We start from the raw sequence: 22,392 nt of genomic DNA, 5'->3' as shown, positions 1-22,392 counted from the left end.
TCTATAGACACAAAAAAAGGGAGTCAAAACTGTATGCAACATTCTCTTGCATATACAGAGTGGTTTGCATTGCTCCCTGTGGATTATTTCCCCCTGGAATGGGTGACTCTACTAATTAAAGAGAAAATAACAAGCTCAGTTTTCTTTATGCTACTGGATCAAAAGAAAGCTAGGAGGGACCAGGCAGTGGTGTATCTGGTAGAGTGCACATGTTACCATGCAAGATGACCTGGGTTCAAGTCTCTGAGTCCTACTTGTGGCAGGGGGAGGTTCATGAGTGGTGAGGCAGTACTGCAGGTGTCTCTCTACGTCTATGCCACTTTCTCCCCCTTCTGCTTCCCCTTTATCAAATAATATGAAAAAAGAAGACAATGACAGCCAGGAGCTGTGGAGTCATGATGCAGCCACCAAGCCCAGTGGCAAAAGAAAGTACATTGAGTATCATTTGTTTTCTGGAATTGCAGTACAATATCTAAGATATTTACTATGGGGAACTAAGACATTCTCTTACCCACAATTTCAGTAGTGACTGAATAATGGTTAATAAGCTTATACAACTATAGGGGTAGAGTTCCATGCTCATCATCTCCAATTTGTAAATGTACTTCTTTCATTAAGTTAGAATCTTTCAGTCATGTGACCTTGGATATTTTTTCTTTCCCATCTTAAATCTTTCCCCATTTTCAGGTATGGACACCATCTTCTTCCCTTGGAGTTCTTTTGTTTGTTTTACTATTGATAAATACAGAAAGAAATTGAGTGGGATGGGGAGATAGAAAAGGAAAGACACAGAATCACCTAGAGCACTGCTTAACTACTCATGAAGTATTCCCCTTACAGGTGGGGCCTAAGTGTTGAATGTGGGTCCTTGTCCATGGTAATGTGTGTGCTTAATTAGGTATACTGCCTTGCCTGGCCCTGAGGAGGGTTCTTTCTTTCTTTCTCTCTTTCTTTCTTTTTTCCAGAGCACTGATCAGCTTTGACTTATGGCTTATAGTGGTCTGGGGGATTGAACCAGGGACTTTGGAGCCTCAGGCATGACAGTCTCTTTGCAAAAACATTATGCTAAGAGGTCCCACTATGTTATTCTCATGAGATCCCACTTACAGATATACTACACCTATGGATTCTGTCTGCATGTCCCTTGGATACTGTGTGCTCTTTTTACAATTCTTTATTGCATTAGGATGGGATCATTTTTAATGATCTATCACAAACCAATTCCTCCTTAATTTCTCATCTTCATTAACAGCTTAGTATGTCAATAAGGCTTTCTGGCAGGGCAGTGGCACCCAATCCTGGCTTCTGAACTTGGTAAGGTGTGTGCCGAACTAGCAGCACAACTGCCTAACCCTCTTTTTTTTATTTCTTCTTTTGCATAATTTGAAAACTGCATCATATCAGGGTTGGCCTTCACTCTGCAGCATTGATGCCATTTTCCTGCTTCTTCATACACCAGCCAATGCTTCTCACGTGGAGGGGGCAGTTCAAAGCATTTGATTAGATAGTTGACATTTTAAATTAAAAAGTATTTAATCAGCTGGGAGTTACCTGTGTGTATATACCGAGTCTAGAAAGCAAGCAGGAAGAAATCCACATATCCTTGTCAACACACTTCTAAACATGCACTGAAAATCCAAGGATTCACTAAAATCTACAGTGTTGACTCAAAACCACAGTCACTCCCAGGGGTCAGGTAGCTTTGTTACTGGACACAGGGCTCTATCTCTCTCTAGGGAAACAGAGCTGCTGGGAAATATGTTGTTCCACTGCTCACTCCATAGGCTTATTGTGACCCTGACTTCTTTCTCTCCCAGGAGTTTGAGGAACCTGATCAGGGGTCTGTGAGTTCCAGGATGGAAGAAACCACAGAGCCACCTGCAGGTGAGTGTCAGGGCAATCTACAAAGAGGCTGACTGGAGTGAGACATTAACTGCAAAGGCTCAGGGAAAATGGTTTCCAGCTTAGCTTCAATACCTTCTGACAGGGAAAAGTGCAGGCAATAGGCCTCCATGCATTCAGCAGACACTGACCAACTCACTGCTCTGTAACAGGCTCTAATGACAGCCCTTGCTTCTTTACTTCTCTGTGGCAGACAGGGCTGCTCTATAGAGGTCTTCCTCATGAGGAATTCATTGCATTCTAGGCATAGGAATGTATAAGAGAATCTTCCTCTTTACTTTGTCAACTCTTCTCTTGGGCACATGCTAGGGCAGGGTCTCTTGTCAGATTCATGGACACAGAAACACAGCCTTCTTTGCACAGATGGTCCAAAGAAGGCCCTTCTGTCATCTTCTACAGTGAGGTGAGTCTCTTCATGGTCATCCTGGACCTAGATTCAGTTTCTCTCCATGTAGGTGGCAAACATCTGAATGAACACGAAGTGGGCCAAATGCCAGCCACGGAGGGGCTTCCATTAGAAGCACATGACTCCTGCAGCCTCGAATGTGGAGACCAGCAGGGGAGAGGGGACCTGCTGGGTTCCTGCATATGCCTCCTGCCATGTCATATCTCCTTCATGAAACAAGCTCATGACACTGAAAATCAATCTCAAGGAGGGAGTGTGGGGCAGGATTGGCAAGGACCCAGTAGCCCCAGAGAAAGCCATGCACGTCTCCCCGGAAGACACTGCTTCCTTGCCATACTCTAGCTAAATCCTGTGGTCATGATGGGCTCATCCCAACCACCTCAGCCTAAACATATGCTTGGATTTCTCTCCATACAGATGGTGAATACCACCATGACAATGGAATGGCTCCACTGCCTGTAACTGAGGACCAGTCAAAGGAACAGGAAGTCTCTGGCTTGGATTCCAGCTGCCAGGAGTCCTTCCTGTTGGAGCAGCTATTTGAAGACACCCCAGGTTAGTTCCTCCTCAAGCCCAGATCCCAGGTCAGGACCAGCAAAGGAGAGGGAAATTGAACACTTTGCTGCAAGTGCCACCTCTCTGGAAATTTCTCCCCTCCTGAAAACAAGCTAATGACACTGAAAACCAGCCTCACTGGGGAAATGGGACCAGAATATACATCAGAATAGTGACCTAGCATAAATTCTACTTCCAAGTTTCTAGAAACATCTTATTTCTCCAAAAAAAAAAAAAAAAAAAAAAAGACAAGGCCAGTTAACACACCTTCAAATCAATAAAAAGTAGGGAGTCCAGGTCTCCTTTCTCAAATCCTCAAAGATTTTCCTGCTGATATGCGGAATCATCTCCTACACTAAAGACTCGATTTGCTTTCTTCATCAGTCCCTCTACAAAGGTTTCAGTTAGGAAGTAGACCCTCCGCCCCTTGGTTCTCTATGTCCTTCATCCTCTCACTGACTCAGCTCCCTAGGGCCCCTCCTTTGTCCATTGCTAATCCCACTAGTATGTTCACAGGTCTCTGCACTTTGGGTGACTCTACCAGGACCCTGGGCATCTCTGTTGAGACAGAGGCCACCACAAGAGCATCTTGGTGGCTGTGGACCAGAGGGATGACACTGTCTCCACCTTCCATGATGTGGAAAGCATCAGGCAGAGCTCCATGTTCAATTATCTGCACGGGGGCCCCTCATGGCCACCTTTGCTGGACCTCACTGCCTCTGAGCTCATAATTGAATACTTGATGGGTTGTGGGGACAGGGCCACCCACAAGCTGTCACTCTACAACTATGCCCTGAGCCACCCCATCATCCACTCAGTTCTCCTGCATCATGTCCGTGCTTTGTACTGGCAACCACAAAGAGCTTAACAAGGAAGACACGGAGAAGTGAGGCCCTCCATCCTGGTCCCCTTCCTGCTAGATGTAGGTGCCTCCTTCCTGACTGATGCCAGTGGTTAAAAGGTGACCAGGCTCCTGGACACACCTCATCTACACCATGAGTCTGGATGAACCTAGGCCATGTGAGATTAATTCGAGCAACTAGTCTGTGTGAGACACAAGGTGTTCTGGCTGATTAAAACAGGAGAAGAGAATCCCATCCCAACAATGGCAGGACTTTACTCATTCTCCTGGTGGCAGCACAGTCTGGGTGGAGGCTGCAGATTTTTGCTGTATAGAGAGGAAAGGTTTCTACTATATGCTGACTAGGCTTTAATATATTTAATTCTTTTCATAATAATTCAATTTACCTAATTGCTAGACACAGAAATTAAGACAGGAGGGAGAGACAGAGGGGGAGAGACACCTACAGCTCTGCTTTTCAGCTCCTGAAGCCTCCCCCTTGGAGGTGGGAACTGGGGCGAGAACCCATGTCCTTGCTCACTGTGGCATGTGTGCTCACCAGGTGGGCACCACTTAGACCCTTCATGTATTTATCTCCTTGGAGAAATTCACTCTTTGGCTTACTTCTTCAGGAATCAAGAGGTAGCTAGTATATGAGATTCTGATTTGACTAAAACAGTTCTCTGTGTTTCATTTCAGGCATGAAAAGAAGACAGCCTCCTAATTCCAAGCCAGGAGAGTGACCCCTACAGAAAGGCTCACTGATGGACCATCTCAGGCCTCTCTGAGCAGGATCCAGACAGCCCCCTGTCTACACCCTGCTCAGCTGATAAGGGCTCAGGGCTCCTCTCAGCACCTTGCTGGGGGCTCCCCTGGGAAGTCTGCAATCAGTGAGGCCACCTGGGTGTCTGTTGGAATGCCTACAGCCAGCCTTCCCCTTTGAAGGACTGACCACTTCTTTTCCCTGTCAGTTTATGATATCCAACTGACAACAATTATTTTCCTAATCCTTTGCAGGATTTTGACTTAGTTCTCAGTCCTGGAATCTATGTGTAAGCTTCCTGGTGGAAGACATGAAGCCCTCTGACTAGGCAGTTCTTTTAAACTTTTTGTCTAGTGGGGTCAATATGAAAAATGTCAACATTCCACATCCAGCTCATTTCATTTGAGTCATCTTCCCTGATGCCTTCTTACATCCTAGTTTGAGAGTCTTTTCACAGAAATCTCTCTCTTATTCCTTTCACTGTATGTATGTAGTTATAGAATCTTTTAATGTATCTTCTTGTTGATTGTATTGCTATAATAAATATCAATCCCTGACTCTGTGCCTTATATGACCCCTCTCTTTGCTCAGGGCTCACATGAAACCTTGGTGGCCTCCTCTGGGCAGCTCTACATTAGCTGAGGTCCCATGTGTCTGCAGGCAGCTAACAGCTCAACTGGATCTACTTTCTGTGTGTTGCCTGTTCCCCAAGCCTCTACAGGGTGGCACTGAGCTTCTTCAATGCTGGAAGAAGAGTTCCCACAGCCAGACAGCCACTGAGGTCTCTACCTCCTTCCCACTTGTCCATGTTCCATGGGCCAGAGCAAGGACATGGCTGAGTCTGCTGTCAGCCCAGGAGGAGACAGTAGCAGAGACTAAAGATGGCGCATTTCCGATTTCTGGATGGCTATTACTGTGATCAGCACATTTCACTGCAAAATTCAAGGTGACACCTCTACTACCATAGGACCTCAGCTACTAGCCTTTTACTCCTTAGCCCAGCACTTCCCAGACAGATGCCAAGTGTGGGGACAAATGGTCATGGAATAGCCACTCATTATGCTGACACTGGTATCTGTGCAACATGTGCACGTCAGAAGGTCACAGGTCAAAACTGGCCTCCTGGGGAAATGAAGGTCACTGTTCAACCTGACTGCCCTTTCTCTTTTTAGGATGATTTCGTGCTACACTGTCTACTAAGAACTTCAGAAAATATAACATTCAATGAATGGTCTTTCAAAGAGAAGTGACATTTTTAAACAAGCAAGTGCACATTTTCCAAAATAAAAAGTACAAAATTTCTAAAATGTCAGAATATGCTTTTATCATAGTTAAAAAATGAAAGCCTGTGTACACTACTACCACACCTGAAAATTATACAAGTTTAAGGTCGGGAGTCGGGCGGTAGCACAGTGGGTAAAGCACAGGTGGCACAAAGCAGAAGGACGAGTGTAAGGATCCCAGCTCCCCACGTGCAGTGGAGTCTATTCACAAGTGGTGAAGCAGGTCTGCAGATGTCTATCTCTTCCTCCTCATCTCTGTCTTCCCCTCTTCTCTCCATTTCTCTCTGTCCTATCCAACATCAACAAGAATACCAACTACAACTAAACATGGACACAAAAGAATAAATAAATAAAAAGTTAAAAAGCTCAGAAAGGCAATAAAAAAGATAGAAACAGGGAGACGGGTAGTAGAGCAGTGGGTTAAGGGCATGTGGCTGAAATGCAAGGAGTGGCGTAATGATCTGGGTTCTAGACCCCAGCTCCCCACCTGCAGGGGAATCACTTCACAGGCGGTGAAGCAAGTCTGCAGGTGTCTTTCTGTCCCCCTCTCTGTCTTCACCTTCTCTGTCCATTTCTCTCTAACCTATCTAACAAGGACAACAACAATAATAACTACAAAAATAAACACAACAAAGGCAACAAAAGGGAAAATAAAAATTTTTTAAATGCACCTTAAAAAATCTTCTTTAAAAAAAGATGGAAACAATTATTTCAGTCCCAAATCACTGAGCATGGGAGTTTTTTTTTTAATATTTTTCAATAGTGACGCACATTTTTATGCTACTTATAAATACAATCAACATTAGAGTTTCTTTTGCACCTCCTAGATAGTAAATGAACAAGTGTAATATTTTTATGTATTTATTGACTACCTGTACTTTTTCTGTACCCTATTCATAATATTTGAAATCCTCTAGAGGCCAATGTGTCATTTTCTTCTTGATGTTTCATTGTTGTCGTTAATGCTATGGCTTCTGCTCATTAGCTATAGGACTCTATCATCATTATCAGCTATTCATTTTATTCATATATAATTTATATATCATTTATGTCATTTTTTATTAGCTACAGGACTCTAACATCATAATCAGCTGTCTTTACTTTATTTATTCATTTTGAATGTATGTAGAGACAAAGATGAAGAACCGAGGTGCAGAATTGTTCTACTATTTATAAAACTTTCCCCCCTCCCCGCCTCACGGGTGGAGACTGGGGTTGGAACCAAAGTTACCAACATGGCAACTTAAGTGCTCTACTGGGTGATACACAAACTGCCCACTTTTCTCAATTTTTAAGAACTTCCCATAGTCTTGAATACTCAGATTGTCTCCAGGCATGTCACTCATCTGACTTCCTTATCTTTCACTGTCCCTGCTGGGGAGCCAGCATAATGGTTCTGCATGTCACAGGCTTTCATGCCTGAGGCTCTGAAGTCCCTGGTTCAATTATCAGCTCCACCATAACCTGGAGCTGAGCAGTGCTCTGTTTTTTCTTTTTCTTTCTCTCTCATTAAAAATATAAATTACATATTTATATTTTTAGGGTGCAGGCAGTGGCACACCTGGTTGAGCGCATATGTTACAGTGCACAATGACCCAGGTGCAAGCCTCTGGTCTCTGCCTGAGGTGGGGAAAGCTTCAAGAGCAGTGAAGCGGGGCTGCAGGTGCCTCTCTGTCTCTCGCCTTCTCCATCTCCCCCACCCCTCTAGATTTCTCTCTGCCCTGTCCAATAATAAGTAGTCTGTTAAAAACATATATATGCACTTTAATTTCTAATATTAAATTGTATGCTAATCTCAAGACACACAGCTATGCTTATATAGCTATATAGTTGGTAAGTCAAAATATGGAACCAACCTAAAACAGACAACTAGATAACTATGTTAGAATGGGGCATGGCTGGTGATGCACACAGCTGACACTGCTCTTACCATACACAGGAACCTGGGTTTGAGCCCCTGCTCCCCACCAGCAAGAAGAATGTTTAATGAGTGGTGAAGTACGTTTAAAAGTCCATCTCTCTCTTTTTTCTCTTTTTATTTAATTACCCCCCCAAGATAATTGCTGGGGCTCAGTGCCTGTACTACAAATCCACTGTTCCTGGAGGCTATTTTTTCCTTTTGTTGCCCTTGTTGTTTATCTTTGTTGTAGTTAATATTATTGTTATTTCTGTCATTGTTTTTGGACAGGACAAAGAGAAATTGAGAGGAGAAGACAGAGAGGGGGAGAGAAACACAGACACATGCAGACCTGCTTCATCCCCATGTAAAGTGACCCTTCTGTAGGTTGGGAGTGGGTGGCACCAATGTAGATTCCTAAACTGGTCCATGAACTTCCTACCATGGGCTCTTAACCCACTACACCTGTCCCCTTCCTTTTTTTCTTCCCAATCACCTCTTAATTTCTCTCTGTTCTAACCCATAAAACAGAAAAATAATGACCATTACTCATTCTACCACACCACTGATAAACTTGGTGATAATAAATAATAATAATAATTTCAGGTATATAGTTAATAGAAAAATATTTTCTAATTTAAAAAAAGAGATAGCACCATGTCCTTTTGGACAAGGAATATAGAAAACTGAAACAAATGAACTTGGAAAAAAGTGAAAGAAACAGCAGCAGCCAAGCTAACTTCTAAGATTTTGTGAAAACTATGGTTGTTCCTCTTGTGGACAGCAGTACAGAACTTTGGCAATAGGTCTGGTGTCACATCATGGCTGTGCATCTTATAATCTTATAAAGCATTACTAAATCCCTAATACAAATGTTAAAAAAGATATTTAGTTATAACTATCATTTTCCTCCTTTATGCCTCTGGTCTTTTTAAAACAGTTTTTGCAGTTTTAACTCAGGAAGACTAAGTGCCATTGCAAAGCAGAATAAATTTAAACCTGTAAGTTATAAAAATGAAAACAACAGAAAATAACTACATATCATACTCAATCAGAAAATACCTTGGGAAGGAAAAAAGACATGCACAGAGCCAGAACAATCTCTACTTATACTAATATGAAAACAGAAAAGAGAAGCATGAAAAGTTGTTTGTGGCTACTAGTGATTTTACAACTGTGTAGTATCAGACACGACTTTTTCCTCTGAGAGAGGAAAGAAAGCACACATCTTCTGCCCACCAGAAGCCACAATTCAAGTGTAAACAAGCATAATGTTAGCAACATTCAAGCAGCAGTGATTCTAAAGAGTTACTGATGAGCTTCAAACCAATGGCAGTCATGATGCTGAGAGTACCATGACGAAAGGAATTCTAGTGGGTCTGAAAAGAGAAGAGTACCAAGCCTCCTTTAAAGAACACTTAGACTTTGATGAAAGCATAATAAAGGGAGGAAAAGCACAGGTGTCACAATGAGTTCCGTGAAGCTTTCCTGACATGGTAAACTAACCTCCAAACCCAGCTTCAGCTCACAACAGCTACATGGCAGCACTCAGGGCTGCTCCTTGCTCCTTCAGGTCCCTGCACCAAACCTTGGTGCTACAAGTCCATTTTGCAAACACAACTGCAGCGACTGGGAGGCATCATAGTGGTTATACAAAAGGTTTTCATGCCTGAGGCTCTGGAGTCCCAGTGGAACCTCTGGCATGACCACAAGCAAAGCTCAGAGGTGCTCTGGTTGTTTTTAAAAGCAGAATTACTGTGACCCAGGAGGGAGCTCAGAAGTCAGAAAGCAGGACCTGCAAGCAGAGGATCCTGAATTTGGTTCCAGCACTGAATGTGCCAGAATGATGCTCTGGTATGTTCTCTTGAGAAGAATTTGACACAAAGAAGTCACTGTTCCAGCAGGTGTAGAGAGCACATTGGTTCTGCAAAAATACTCTCACACCTGACACTCCAAAGTCCCAGGCTCAGCAGCTCATACCATCATAAAATGAGCCAGAGTTGAGCAGTGCTCTGGTAAAACAAACAAACAAACAAACAAATAATACAGAGAGACAGAGAGAAGGAGTGAGGAATAATAAAGAAAAGGGAATTTATAATAAAGAAAAGTAATATCCATGATGTAGAAAACTGAATTTTCACTAATTTGTAAAGAGCAGCTATGCCTGTAACTGGCATCTAAAGTCAACCTATCCTCATTCCAAGACACTGTTTTGCAAATTCTACCTGTGAAAAACAGTTTAAAATAATGTGGAAAATGAACCCTTTAACACACATAGTTCAACAAGTAGAGCAGGCTGCCCAGAATTGGGCCCTGGCCCTACATGGGAAGAGAATGGACCAGGAGAAGTTTGAATGTAGTCAGTACACCATCTGTCTCTCTTCACCTCTCTTGTCCCTCTGTCTGAATGAAAAAAGCAGCCTAGAAGTGGTGAAATCAAGCATACAGGAGGTCCTAGATCCACAAGGTTAATAATGCTTGAAGTATAAATGCAGTTCAATTCCACTTAACTAGAGAGGGACATTCACTGATGGAATGAAAAACCATAAATGTAAATAAAGCCCTCACACTTCAGGATTATGCAGTACATAAAACAATCTTAAATGTTTCTTAGAACACTGAGTTCCTTAGCAAAAACTTCTCATACAACTATGTGTATGTGTATATATACAGATACACACTTCCTTACAAGCTGAGATTCATTCATGATGCTACCTAATCAAGGATGGTTTTTGTATTGCTACAGGCTTTGAATATTTCCTATGACTAATAGCACTAAGTTAATACTTTAAATTCTTGGAGATAAAATAATTCTAGCAGAGACACCAGATGTACTGCAAAACCTTTCTAGAAGCGATTTCAGAAGAGTATTAATCCTTACTGTGTTAGGGCATTCATAGTCCAGAATAAATGGAGTTTTCTCATGTGTGCCTGGAATGGTATTCTAATCTTTTTTTTAAATTAATTTTATTTATTTTTTGAGAGCAATGCAGAGAGAGAGACACACACACACACACACAGAGAGAAACACCAAAGCACTGCTCAGTTCTGGCTTATGGTGGCATGGGGGATTGAACCTGGGACTTAGGAGCCTCAGACATGAGATTCTGTTTGCATAACCATTATGCTCTCTCCCCCACCCAGTATTATTAACTTTAAGAGAAAGGAAACAACAGTAACTCACTCCCTGGCCCATTTTGGAAAAGGTTGTTACCCACTAGATGATGAGACAAGGACCAGCAGAGTAATTGAATTCCAGCCAAAACCAAATGGGCAAAATCTAAAACACATGAGGTATTTGTAAAATTAAGAACAATACATTTGGGGAAATAAAAATAAACGACTGAGAGGCTATTACTATGCACTATATACTGATCTAAAAACTGTATTCTACATAACTTCAGTTTAATCCTAACAATACATAAGTGAGCCACCTGAATTAGGAAAGTAACATCTGTCCATAAAATCTAGTTTAAATTAAGGACAGTAGAAGTTCTTTGTGTGGAAAACTAGAGTTTAGTGCTTAGTCCCCAGAGTCTGCAGATGGGGTGCAGGGAGTTCAGTGGACTCTGGTGGAAGATAAGGTGTTGCAACACATTTTGAAAAAGGGAAGATATCAATTTCTGAAACACTGGTTTATGAATCTACCTCAACTCAAAACAGCCTATTGTTAATCTTCAAAATTCCTTTCATTTTTCTTTTCTACTTGGGAAAGAATGATTTAAAAATAGTAGTTATCAAGTGGGCACAATTTCTCCCCGTCTCTGACAGTCACCTGCACACTGACTCCACAGCCATCTTAGCCTTTCTGCCACCCTTGGGCAGAGTGGGTATCTCCAGCACCCACTCTTCCTCTTCCTGTTACAGCACAAGGCCTGGTCTTGTTGCAACAGGCCAAGCCCAGTCTAAATTCTGCCATGTTTCTGGCTTTTTTCTTGCTAATTTTTTTTAAATGAAGGGAAAGGGCATTTAAAAAATATAATTATTGGTTTATTCCCTTTTGTTGCCCTTTTTGTTTTATTGTTGTAGTTAATGTTGATGTTGTTGTGGGATACAACAGAGAGAAATGGAGAGAGGAGGGGAAGACAGAGAGGGGGAGAGAAAGATAGACACTGGCAGAATTGCTTCACTGACTGTGAAGAGACTCCCCTGCAGGTGGGGAGCCAGGGCCTTGAACCTCTTCCTTATTTCTTAAGTTCCATCTATAAGTGAGATTGCCAAATACTCATCTTTCTCCTTCCAACAAATGGTACTACACATGGCCACCTGAAGTTCCATACAGCAGGACGCAAGAGGATGATTTCTCCATCTTCAATGGGTGAGTAGACTTCCCTTGTGTATATGGACCACAAGCATTTAAAACACTCCCCTCTGTTAACCTTCGGGGTTGCTCCCGGATTTGGACCCACCTGTGCACTCATCACTTTGGAGACCTATTTGTCTCCTTTTGCATGGCAGTTTTTTAATTCCTCTGCTTATTTCCTTTCTGTGTGTGCCTAAGTTGGGCGCACGCACGTGCACGTGCGTGTGTGTATGTTTATTTCCCACAACTAGAAGGCATTGCTGTCTCAACTTACCTGACACCAACATTTCATTCAAATGCTTCTAATGTAACACTGACTCTGACTGGCCCGCTCTGGGCTTCCAATGTGGGAAAGGGCCCACAGTCCCTCTGTGACACAGTGTCTATCTGTCTGCAATCACAAGGCCAGCACTGCCACCTGGTCTCTCTTTAGTGGGGATCAGTCAGATTCCTCTCTTTGACATCAAATGGGCCAGATTGTTCCTTAGTTCTCATTTATTTTGTTTTTTTTTATACTTTCCTTCTCTTCCCTCCTTCATGTCTCTCTCCCTCTCCCTCTCTCTCTTCCTCTCTCTCTATATATATATTTGTATACTGCCACATGTATTTATGACCAGAAAGCACCTCATCAATACCCTTTGCTACCTTGTGTGAGTTGAGTAACTGTTGCAAAGTCACCAGTCACCAGCAGACTCTAGCAAGTGTTCAGACTGGTCAGGACAGGCAATGCAGACAGGTTGTTTATAGTGACTTCTCAACTGAAATTGAACAGCCAAGGTTTTAACACAATGGCTCCCTTAATATTCTGTGATGTCTGAACTTAATCCACTGTGGGAGCCTGGACTTGTCGGTCCTCTAGCTACAGCCTGAGCCTTTCACGAACAGGAGGTGATGAACACCTTGCTGCTTTCAGAAATTCCAAAAGGGACCAGGGTGAATCTGGGATAACAGAGAGTACATGTTCCCCAGCATGAAGACTGAGTACAAATCCCTGGGCCCTTTACAAGGGGAAATGCGAGGATTTATGATATGTATACATTTCACTTTCTTGCACTCTGGTCTGGTAAGAGACACAGTGCACAGATACAGAGTCCTGTGTGAGAGAGGCTCCAGAGACAAAGAGGAGGAGCCACTATCTACCTACAGCCACTGAAAAATAAACACCCTCCCTAGCAGTGAGCTGGGTCTGATTTCACAACAGGAATGTCCCCAAGTTGGACTCTGGGTGGGTCTTGGTCCCTGCCTGTACCACCCCCTCACCCCTACAGGTGGCTTTCAATGTCAGGAGCCACATCAGGATGGCAGTCATGGGCCCAGAGGGGATACTTGCAGAATGGCTGGGGTTCACCAGTGCTCCCTGCTGGTTCCTACTCAGTGTCTGGGCCTGAGGACACACTGACCTGAGTTCTCCTCAGAGGTCTGCTCCAGATGGCAGGGATCTGCGATGATGGGGACAGAAGTGGAGTCTTGTGGTCTCCGGCTCAGCAGCTCAATAGTTGGCAGCTCACTCATTTCCTATCCACAGTCTTGTTGATGCCCTACAGCGAGAACAGTCAACATGCAGACTCAGGCTGAAGAATGGTACCAATCAGGCCAACTCACCTTAAGCTAGTGCCCACATGGTGCCTTAGGTCCTCCCACTGGGCCTCATGATGGAGCCACTGTGTCTGTGGGAGGATCACTGCACTCAGCCAGGGAAACCCTACAGAAAGCAGGTGCCCAGGCATAGAAATTGCTGAGTCCATGGGAGCAGGCTTCCCAGGTTCCCTTGCTTAGAATGCAGACATCCCTTGGTACAGGGTGCAATAGGAACTTTATATTACGTGATATCTGGGGTGACATTGCACTGGGTTTGTCTTTCTTCCAGTAGAGGAGGGAGATAGATAAAAAATAACAACAAGAGGCTGGGAGGTGGGGCACCAGGCTGAGTGCACACATGACCATGTGCAAGGATCTGGGTTTGAGTCCAAGTTCCCAACATGCTTAGAGATGAAACACGCTGAAGGTGTCTATCATTCTCTATTCTCTTTTTTCCCCTCCAATATATCTTTATTCAATAAAATAGACAAAAAAAAAAAGGAAAATGACTGACAGGACCAGTGAATTCATGGTGCCAGTAACCAGCTCCACTGAGTTACAGGATAGCAGAGAGAGAGGGAGAAAGATAAAGATAGGGAGAGGGAGAGGGAGAGAGAGAAAAGCAGCAACACAACACTGACAATTATTTCCATCATGTGATGAGGATTAAGCTTGAACCTGGATCTGGCACAGGAAAAGCAGGTGACTGTGCAGTACGAGGGCTCTTCTCCTGGGCCCATTAGTAACTTCTGATAGGATCCTGCCTGAGAACACTCCTGCTCATCCATGCCCAATACCATTGAGAGGTTTATATCTATGGCAGATTATTGTCAGTTCTGACACTAAATGTGTCCTTCTTTAGAAAAGATTTGATTTATTATTTCTTGTGAATAAAGATAAGAGATATTGAGAGGAGAGATAGGGGGGTAGAGAGATAGACTGGAGCCTGTAGTTCTGTTTCACTGTCCATCAAGGTTCCCTGTTGCAGGTGGGGGCTAGGGACTTGAACCTGGATGCTTGTGCACTGTAATCTGTGCGCTCTACCAGATATGCCACTGCCTGTAAACTTACATTGCCCTTCTAAACTGTTCCTTTACAGAGATCTGTTAAGGCGTCAAACAAATGAAGGTAGGAACACTGATGGCTGCTGTGATTAAATAACTGCAATGCACTGTGTGGAATTGCTCTGCTCACTATACTGACACATGAGGTCAGTCTAAGAGACTTTAAATGTTTCTTTTCTTTTATTATTTACTTAACTGCTATGTCTTGTGACCCACTATTCCAGAAGATCTTTTCTTTTGAATCCTTTAAAAAGAGACAAGGTGGCCGGGCGCTAGTGCAGCAGGTTAAGTGCACATGGTGTGAAGCTCTAGGACTGGCCTAAGGATCCCGGTTCGAGCCCCTGGCCCATAAGTGGAGAAGCGGGTCTGAAGGTGTATGTCTTTCTCTGCCCTCTCTCTCTTCCTCTCCTCACTAGATTTCTCTCTGTCCTGTCTAACAACAATGATAGTAATAACAAAAACTATTATAATAACAATAAAGAACAAGAGCAACAAAAGAGGAAAATAGCCTCTAGGAGCAGTGGATTCATAGTGCAGAGCACAGAGCCCCAGCAATAGCCCTGGAGGCAGAGAAAGAGAGAGAGAGACAGAGGTTTTGAGATAAGAGATCCAGGCTCACTGCAAGCCTCCACTGATCATGGAGTCTCCCCTCTGTGCTGTTTGAGCTGATCTGATGTGCACCTAGGGTGTGAACCTGGGGCTACCTACACAATAAAATGAACTTTGCTGTGGGAACTCTGTGCCAGTCCTAGAGTGTCCTTCTCCTTGTCAGGGCTACAAAAGAACAGCAGGCACCTTGCTCTATGCTCCCATCCCACTGCTCCTCCCAGCCCATGAAGTCACCAAAGAGAGAACACAGGGGACTGAAAACCCAGAAGCCAAGTACAAAGCCAGAGCTGACACAGGGAGTAACTGTGCATAAAAACAGTGGCTAGTACTTCATGCTTAGGATTGCTTTCCCTTGCCCTTCCCAAATTAGAGAAAGACAGTTTGCTGTGGTGTGGATTTGAGTTTTAAAAATGTGGTACATTTCTTTTTCTTTTTTTTTCCTAAAATGTTTTCTTAAAGACATTTTAAATTATTTATTTATTTATTTCCTTTTTCTTGCCCTTGTTGTTTTTATTGTTGTAGTAGTTATTATTGTTGATGTCATTGTTGGATAGGATAGAGAAATGGAGAGAGGAGGGGAAGACAGAGAGGGGGAGAGAAGGACAGACACCTGCAGACCTGCTTCACTACCTGTGAAGTGACTCCTTTGTAGGTGGGACGGTTCATTTCTTAATGAGAGAAAGAGAAAGAGTAGAGAAAGGAGGAGGGGGAGAAGGAAAGAAAGTTGCAGAACGTCATTCTGGATGGGTGCCCCGACCAGCAGGGCGGTGAACAGGGGCTAGGAACCTAAAAAACCTGCAATGAAAGGGACACAAGACACGAACAACGAAGCAAGACAGGTTTCTGATCAAGCTGCAAAATTTGATTGTGTTCACAGGCATTATAAGGCTTTAGGGAAGGAGAGGGAATGCTGGAGGAGGGGGAGGGGGAGCAAACTTCAAAGCAGAATGTTCCTTGCAACAAATGGCAGAAACCAAACTGTGTGTTGACTCACTTGATTACTGATAAATGGTTTACCTGAGGGAAAATGGCCTGCCCATGGGGGAATTAACACTTGTCTCCAGGGATTCCATTGTCTCAAAGCTTATCATCTATGAAGCAGAGAAATGGCTCCTGGCAGATGGGCACTGAGGATGCTGCACTAAGCAGCTCACAGTCCTCTGACATTGCTCTAGCTTGCAGTCTGGGAAATGGAGCTCATTTCTGAGGTGTAGAGAGGAAAGTATCTTTCAACTCTGATCTTCTTGAGAATTTAACTTGGACTGTAAATGCACATCACTAAGAGGGCTGGGAACTCAGTCTGAGAAACACCAAGTGCAGAGGTGTTCAAATGCTGAGGACAATTTGCCATGGAACCGGGGTTCAAGAAATACTTCTGTGTAGACTCAGAGGTGTGACCTCATTTGAAAGGAGTCTCAGAAATACAAGGGCCTTTTTTGTAAAGAAATATACTAGCAAGGGCAACCAAAAGGAATAAACAAATAAATAGACTAGCGGAATCCCATACTGAAAATAAAAAGCTGTGAGGAATAGAGAGTGTAATCTGTATTTCTTTAAACATCAAGAAAGAAAGACATGATTAGTGAAGTAAATGAATAAATCGATTAACATTTTTTTTCTTTTCCTGTTTTTTTTTTGCCTCCAGGGTTATTTATTCCTTGGGCTTAATAAGAATCCACATTTTCTGGCGGCCTATTTTTAATTTTATTGGATAATACAGAAATTGAGAGTGGAGAGAGAGGGAGAAAGATGGACACAACTGCAGACCAGCTTCCACTATTGTGAAGCAACCCCCCTGAGGTGGGGAGTGGGATAAACCTTGATTCTTGCATAGGTCCTTGTGCTGACTACTATGTGTGCTTAACAGGGTACAGCGCCAGCCCCCTCAACATATATGTTTTTTAAATTTTTATTATCTTTATTTATTTATTGATGGGATAAAGACAGCCAAAAATTGAGAGGGAAAGGGGTGATATGCAGGAAGACACCTGCAGCACAGCTTCACCACTCATGAAGCTTTCCCCCTGTAGGTGGGGAACAGGGGCTTGAACCTGAGTCCTTTAGCATTGTAACATGTGCTCTCAAATGGGTGTGCCACCACCCAGCCTCTCTCTCAAAACATTTTTTCAAGACAGCACTTCTTGGTGAAAAAAAATAGAGAGAAGACTTCACCTCTCTGGCTAGCAACCATCAAGCATGGCTAGAGGTGCAGAGGTGCAGGTCTGAGGTTTTTTTTTTTTTTTTTTTTTTTTTTTTTTTTTTTTTTTCCTGAGAACATGTAGCCGAAAATGTGGAAAGGGGATGAAAAAGACACTGGGAACAGGTGAATTTGGGACAGGGGTATTGATGCCTTTATATTGTACAATGCCTGTTTTCTATTTTCATTATTTTAATAAAGCATTTTACCTAAAACAAATTGCACTGTGATGACAAAATGAATAGAAAGACCCAACAACTATATTGTTCCCAAGATTTACAAATTGGTATATTCTTCACTGTATTAAAGAAAACTTTTAGGAAGTCAGGTTTGACTTTTGTGCCACAGTAAGGGCTGGTCAGGATGGATGAAATGTGTGAAGACAATTAAGCTTAATACTAAACAGCAGCTATTGAGAGAGTTTTGAACTGCTATTTTAAATCTAACCATCCTAACTTAGAATATCTTGACACTTACCCATCAATGTGTCTGGAGTCTCATTTTCCTTAGAAGTCAGACACATCTAATGCTGTGCAGGAACCTTGAATTAAAAAAAAAAAAAACAAAAAAAAACTGGAGTTACAACCCACCTTTCACAAGATCTACTTGAAGAAAACTTGTCTTTAGCTTCCCTAAAGTTCACAAAGAATGAATCAACTAAAAATATAAATTCTTTTAGCTCCACAGACTTCACTATGGTTGGAGAGTAAACATTGCTGATTTCAGTAACTCTTTAACTGAATGCATAAGAACAATATATGTTTAAAAGACTAATGTCAACACTTGTATTTCTTCTTGCAGTGTGACTGTTTCCTTGTAAATGAGAGATATATATTCTAGCAAATTCAGCTCTTTGCAAATCAAGTTTAAATATGGATCATAGTTTAAAATATTTTCTTGCAAGGAAATATATTGTATCCACATAGCAGTCAAAGTGCTCCTTATTGTAGGGGCGAGGAGTAAATGCCTTGAAAGTGTGAGCAACTTTCAAGAGTAGAGACCATGTCTCAAATGATCTAGAATTCATGTTAACTAGGCAAAAAACTGAGGTGGTAATTACTAGGCAAAGGGTCCCAGGACAGGCAGGGAGTAGGGATGAGGACATCTCCTTGGTTGGAGAGAGGGGAGAGAGTTTAGGGAATCATTCCAGCCAGATGGGTGCTGGGTATGCCGTCTCTCTGTTTCTCTGTCCTTGCCTTTGCCTCTGTCTCCATATATATAAAATCAGGCATCTCATAAAAAATATTTTAAAAGATAAATATAGCTCTGAGCATGATCTAAAGAAATGCATTTCTGAAAAAACTGATCAAATTATTAATCTGAGTCTATATGAGAAATAGTCTCATTATTAGTAAGGTACACCAAAGTCATTAAAGGCAAATACTGGGGGCTGGTGGTACACAGTAGGTAAAACACATATGGCTCAAAGCACAAGGACTGGCATAAAGATCCCAGTTTGAGGCCCCAGAACCTCACCTGTTGTTGGTATGTTTCTAATTCTACTTCTAAAAATCTTTTCTGTTTCATTTGGTTTAAATACCCCCTGCTTAACACTGCATTCTATTTACATAACACTGTATTCTATTTACATAACCTCTGTTAACATGCACCACCCTCCCTCCAGGGCATTGGTGGTTCAGTGGTAGAATTCTTGCCTGCTCCGCCCCCTCTCCTTGTCATACCCTGATTTTCACCAGTCACTTTTCTCTCCACCCTCTGTATGTCACATCTTGTTTACACCCTACTTGGAAAGTATATAAAGACAACATTGTTCGTTTTAGTGAGTTGTGAGTTGGTAGTTGTGTTAGTTTAGCTTAGCTTGGTATAGATTGCGCTGCATCCTGCATGAATAAAGAGATACTGCATACAGCTCAACCATGAGTCCCTTGTCATCTGTTACCCGCCCGTGAAGCCAGCCCTTCGAAAACAACAACCTGAGTATGTGGGAGGTCACTTCACAAACAGTGAAGCAGGTCTGCAGGTGTCTTTCTCTCCCCCTTTCTGCTTCCTGTCCTCTTTGAGATTCTCTTGTCTTATCCAACAACAACAACTATAACAATAACAACAACAACAACAACAAGGGCAATGAAATGTGAAAAACAGCTTCCAGGAGCAGTGGATTTGTAACAGATGACAAGGGACTCATGGTTGAGCTGTATGCAGTATCTCTTTATTCATGCAGGATGCAGCGCAATCTATACCAATGAGGCGCAAAATGCAAGGACCTGCTGAAGGATCCCAGTTTGAGCCCCCAGCTCCCTGCCTGTAGGGGAGTCGCTTCACAGGCGGTGAAGCAGATCTCCAGGTGTCTTTCCCCGTCTGTTCCCCTCCTCTATTTCTCTCTGTCCTGTGTAACAATGACGACATCAATACTAATAACTACAACAACAATAAAAAAGGGCAACCAAAGGGAAAATATAAAAAAAAATAATAAAAACAAATGGGAAAAGATACACTGAAATGCCCAGCAGCATATGGCTAGCGGGCATCTCTAGGGGATACTGACACATATTATGAGGCCAGTCACCGCAATGAAGATGTAACTGGGGCGATGCAGGGCCATCCCGCTGTACTGTGGTGCACTGCGGCACCCAGGCTACTACAGACCCGCACGGATGGGGGACACTGAGCTGCACCCAGGGCCAGCATGGACGGGCACCGCAGTATCACCAGGGCCACGCGCATCTGCATGAACAGGGATTGCTGTCAGGTGGCTTCTTGCTGATACAAGGGGAGAAGTTCTGCTCATCCAACAGGGTTCCCAGGGCCTGGGAGTTCCTGGTAATGCCATGGAATCCCAACCAGGGGACTCGCCCATCAGCAAGGACACCTGTGAACAAGACACTGAGCTCTGGGAGGAGCAGAGGAGGAGGTTCCTGTCTGCTCAGTAGAGGCTTGGAGAGAATGGAGGACAGCTAAATATGGGGCCTGGGGCAGGTCCACTTCCTACTGAGGCTCAGTAGGACAGACAGGAGGGGACAGCAAACTCCTATTTAATACATCCGGGGATTCTCCTACATCATCATGGGAATATTTGTTTATAGATGAGTTGATACACGCATCCTGGTTTTCCTACCTGAGACCCAAGACTTCTAAAATGGAACCCAAATATAGTCTCTTACAAAGGCTTTCGGCAAGAACGCTCTATTCCTTGATGGAACAGAGCCTTTGTGCAATCTTACAATAGTGACTCCAGAACACAGACAGTCAGAAAAGGAGTCTCATCCCGAGAAGGACTGTCAGGCTCAGCTGTATTGTTAATTACAGATAGACATGCCCTGGTGTAGACTCTGATTTTCTGTGACTGATGACAATAGATGGTCTATTTTATTTTTGCGGGGGCAGGGCAAATGGAGATGATTAAACAAGTTAATTTAATGCAACTTCATCCTTCATCATCTGTTAAGGCAAGATTCAAGTACAGTTTCCTCAGGTTTCAGTGAAGTAAGAATGTTATTGACAACAACAACAAGAACAAAAAGCTGAACTATATGTTAATAAAGTAAGAGTCATCTTAATAAAAGGTATGTTATACGATTTTCATTCTTGGTGTAAGATCTTTTTTCTCAAGATAGAGACAGAAAAACAGAGGGGCGAAGAGACAGACAAATAGACAGACAGAGAGACAGAGAGAGAGATGGTGCCAAAGCTTTTTTCAACATGGAGGGTCTAGGCTTGGGGCTTTGTCATACAAAAGCAAGGTAGTGCTTTATCTAAGAGAGCCTTTTGCCCTTCCACTGATGCAAAAGCTTATCGAATCTTTTTTTTTTTTTCTGTAGTAGGAATATTAGAAGCATAACATGGAATCATGGGGGAATATGAAGCTGTTGAATTAAAAACAAATAGTCCTGACAATCAACATCCAGTCAATATGTGAGAAGTAAGTCAGTGGAGTGAGGTCAGAGCCACATTCTAGCTGAGTCAAGGCCACTTCAGCCCAGGCTGTGCTCAGTCCATTTCACCCCCCCCCAATACTCTCTGTGCATGGGAGTTCCCCACTACAAGTATGGATTGACAGGCCTGGCAGTGCATCTGCTCCCAGGGTGGCCAGGATACTGGACACACACTGGGGTGGGGAAGGTGTCTTCCCAGGCCCTAAAGGTCCTGCTCTAATGACAGAACAATGCACCTACAGAGCAGCCCATGGAGGACAGGATCTGGGCATCTGGAATAAAAGCCACCTCTAGCCTGTGGACAACACGAGACCCAGGGAGTCATTTCATCTGGGAATCAAAGTCAGCACATAGCATCCAATGCTCATGTTCAAGCTGATAATTGTAGGGCCTGTAAATTATCTCTTAAATATCCATGTCACCCCTGGCAGAAAAAGGGTTGGCCACACTGACCTAGAGCAATTCCCAAAATAAAATACCTTTCTAGAAATGACTTGGGATAAGAATTGGGTCCCTGCCTGTAACCTTCCCTGAACCCCCGCACCCCCCACATGCGAATGGTCCTGTGTCATGATCCTGCTTCAGAAAGGGAGACATCCCAGAGGAGGCACTTTGGGAAGGCTGGGGCTCACCTCTCCCCTGCTGGCTCCTTCTCTACTGCCTGGCCTTGCAGACCTGCTGCCCTGGGGTCTCTGAAGTCATCTGCTCCAGATGGAAGGGTTCCTTAAGGGTGGGAAAAGACCATGAAATGGTGAGTCCAGATACAGTACCTGAGGGGATTCTGAATGATCCTTTTACATTTACCATTTTTTTCTAGGTTACCTCAGTAAATCATAAGGGACAGGGACCTGTGAAAACACCATTTGTAAGGATGACAATTAACTGAGGGAAACTGTTATTTGTTTATGCTGAGGAACTTTTTATTTTTCCCCCAAGGGCTGTTGCTGGGGCTTGGTGCCTGCACTATGAATCCATTGTTCCTAGAGGCCATTTTCCCATTGTTGTAGTTGTTATACTTGCTGTTGTTGGATAGGACATAGAGAAATCGAGAGAGGAGGGGAAGACAGAGGGGGAGAGAAAGAAAGACAGACACCTGCAGAC

The 22,392-nt window shown here is 43.2% G+C and overlaps 1 long non-coding RNA gene across 1 annotated transcript; it reads right to left on the bottom strand.

Annotated features, from left to right (window-relative positions):
* Positions 1-13,448: 13,448 nt before the first annotated feature.
* LOC132536139 (uncharacterized) lies at positions 13,449-21,969 on the bottom strand. The gene is made up of 3 exons (XR_009547811.1): positions 21,924-21,969; positions 17,876-17,939; positions 13,449-13,488 (listed from the first exon to the last, which is right to left on the bottom strand). It is a non-coding gene; the product is annotated as an uncharacterized LOC132536139 (long non-coding RNA).
* Positions 21,970-22,392: the final 423 nt, after the last annotated feature.

Source organism: Erinaceus europaeus (assembly GCF_950295315.1).
Source record: "Erinaceus europaeus chromosome 6 unlocalized genomic scaffold, mEriEur2.1 SUPER_6_unloc_16, whole genome shotgun sequence".
NCBI lineage: Eukaryota > Metazoa > Chordata > Mammalia > Eulipotyphla > Erinaceidae > Erinaceus > Erinaceus europaeus.
The sequence above is the reverse complement of the archived record's forward strand: the minus strand, read 5'-3'. Positions and strand labels throughout refer to the sequence as shown.